Source organism: Miscanthus floridulus, chromosome 12 (assembly GCF_019320115.1).
Source record: "Miscanthus floridulus cultivar M001 chromosome 12, ASM1932011v1, whole genome shotgun sequence".
In the NCBI taxonomy this organism is placed as follows: domain Eukaryota; kingdom Viridiplantae; phylum Streptophyta; class Magnoliopsida; order Poales; family Poaceae; genus Miscanthus; species Miscanthus floridulus.
In genome coordinates this window covers 58,217,550-58,220,573 of record NC_089591.1, presented here as the reverse complement: position 1 = coordinate 58,220,573, position 3,024 = coordinate 58,217,550, and the positions used below count along the sequence as shown (strand labels likewise).

At 41.7% G+C, this 3,024-nt stretch overlaps 1 non-coding gene across 1 annotated transcript; it reads left to right on the top strand.

Moving 5' to 3' along the window:
* Nucleotides 1–2,481: 2,481 nt before the first annotated feature.
* On the top strand, nucleotides 2,482–2,590 carry LOC136498718 (small nucleolar RNA R71). The gene has a single exon (XR_010769726.1). It is a non-coding gene; the product is annotated as a small nucleolar RNA R71 (small nucleolar RNA).
* The last annotated feature ends 434 nt before the right edge of the window (nucleotides 2,591–3,024 follow it).

Here is a 3,024-nt window from a genome sequence, read left to right as displayed (position 1 = left end):
TTTGCCACCTTCTAGGCATGTCAGAACCCAAGCAGTGTTGTGGGCACCGACGTTTGCCCTACAGTGTTGTGGGCGCCATCAATTCCCATTCCAGGCGAACACGGTAAAACCCTCCACATGCCTCTAGGCATCAACAGTGTTGTGGGTGCCGTTATTTGCCATACATGGTGAATACAGTAAAACCTCTCACATGCATCTGACATAAATAGTGTTGTGGGCGCCTACAATCATTCTATACCCAACGGCGTGGGCAACAAGACTTAGTAGCATACATACACTCTCCCTCTCTCACTTGTAAGGTTGTCTCCTTCATCTATAAAAGGGGTTGCACTCTCTCCCAATGAGGACGATTTGACCACCAGGATGATCGATTTACAGAGTCGAACAACCTATGACTCAAATGATTCCAACAGAGCACATGCTCAAATACATAGCGCATGCAGGAGCTCCCATCTCTCTTGGCCCTTTGGTCCAGAGTCTGATCAGACCTCTTGCACCCCTATCTTACTCCCTCTCGTTTATAACCCCACAACAAACTTCGAGCACCTGGGCTCAGGAATAAAGTCATCGACCGACTCAAACTAGACATAGAGCACATTGCCTGAATGAGTATAAACCCTGTGTCATTGAGTGCTAGGCCACATTCAATTATAACGTACGACAAAACTACAAATATTTACGTGTTGATCACTTTCTGCACCGACAGTACCTTTTCTCTAGGGAATTGGAAGTGGACTTATCTAGATCTGACGTATATGATTGTGTTGGTTGTGTTGAGGAACAGTCTTCCTAATATAATAGGTGTATCATCTTCTTCACCCATGTCTAGAACCATGAAGTCGGTAGGGGCAAACTGATCATGTATTCTTATCATGACATATTTTGCTATTACTTCTAGAAATTAGGTTGATTAGTCCACCATCTGCAATTGCGTATATGTAGGAAATAAAGGTTCATCACTGAATAAATATTCATACATTACCTTAGACATTATATTGACACCCGACCCAATGTCATAGAAGGTCTTGTGAAAAATTCTATCCAATGGTACACTCGATCGTGGGTACGCCTAGGTCATCCTTCTCAGTAAGGAATGGTGAAGCAAGAAGGTGGTCGTACTCTGATCGAAGTGTGTTGATCATGTTAACTGATTCTTCTTAAGGCTACCTGGCCTTGTTCTTCCTCCTTCTCCTGTTGTTCTTCATCTTGGTCACTGTTGTCTCTTTGGACAGGCATGGCGTCTATGGATGTCCAGGAGATTGTAGGATGTGGTTCTTGAAAGAAAATTTCTCCTTCCTATCCTTGATTGTGATGCATATCTTAGCACTATCGATGTAGATGATGGCTTTTGCGGTGCTTGGGAATGGTCGGCCCAAAATAATGGGTGCCCTTACATCTCCACCTATTTCAAAAACCACAAAGTCTATGGGAACATATGATTGTCCCACTCGAACAATGGCATCTTCAAGAACTCCCTTGGGGTAATAGAGTGACTAATCTACAAGATGCAAATGCATGTTTGTGTATAACAAAGTATCTCCATTAATTTAATCATAAATTACCTTAGGCATGATGTTGACACTTGCTCCGATGTCACAGATAGCTTCTTAAAAAATGTGAGGTCCAATGGCGATGGGGATGATAGGTCTCCCTGGATCACTCTTCTTTTCTGGCAAGGTATAGTCTATCGACCTTTTCCATCGATGGTTGTATATAATAATATGCGCCACTATGAGTATCGATAAGATTTACAGTTTCTAGATCTTCCGGTTGCCCTAGAATCTTACCTTTGTCGGATGAAGGAACAACAGCTGCTAGCTGAGCTATTTGTGATTCTACCATTTTATTAAAGCTATGCTGGTTCTTAATGGGGGAAGCAAAGCTATCTATTCTATTATTTATGTTCTCTAGAATTTTATCATTAGTAGCTACCTTTCTAGATAACCCCTCCATAAGTTTGGATTGGTCAGCAATTAATTCTCTCAAGGGTGGTTGATTGAAATTATTAAAATTATTACCTTAATAGTTACCTTGGTACTTGGTCTCTATTGCTGGTTCTATCCTTGAGTCTGTTGAGGATGAAAGTAATTGCTATTGTTGACAAAGTTCACATCCTCTTGGGTTTTAGGATAGTTGTTCCCTGAATGCCCAGTATTTCCACACTCTTCATATGTCATACAAGAATCATGAATGTTCATGACTTCTTGCTTCTCATTGGCTTGATCTTCAAGCTTCTTCATCAGTAGATCCATCTTGGCAGACGGCATGTCTACCTCCTTGAGTTAATGCATACCTCCACCTCTCTTGCGGGTCTGAAGATGTTCTTCATTCCAACTTTGGTTGGAGGCCATCTTCTTCACAAAAGTTGTTGTAGCCAGTATGGTGAGTGACAATAATGCACCTCCAACAGCAGCAATCATAGTCTCACAGGTACTGTTGGTCAACCCATGGTAGAAAGTCTACATGAGTAGCCAATTCTCTATCCCATAATGAGGACATTCAGCAATGTAATCTTGAAAGTGTTCCCATGCCTTAGGAATAGATTTATCATGTTGTTGCTGAAAGCTTGAAATTTTCCCACGCAGAGCATTAGTCTTGCCTGTGGGAAAGAACTTTGCTAGGAAGACAGTGGAGCAGTTATCCGATGTAGTATTTCTATCTTTGTTGGTGTAGAACCATTGCTTTGCTTTCCCCAAGAGTGAGAATGGAAAGAGGTGAAGTAGTATGGTATCTTGGGTCACTCCTTTGATGGTGAAAGTGCTATAAATTTCTAGAAACTATTGGAGATGTGCACTCGCATCTTCATGTGTCTTTGCACAAAACTGGCTTGCTTGCACCATGTTGATGAGGGTTGGCTTGTGTTCCATTGTCTTCAACATTGACTATTGGTCTAGTATGGATGTTCGTCGTAGTTGGAGCAGAGAATTCACGGAGAGTCTTGTTAGCCATAGCTTCAAATTCAGGTGTTAAGCTTCGCCTTATATGGTTGTCTTCTGACTTTAAAGCTGGAACTTTCTTGAGTTT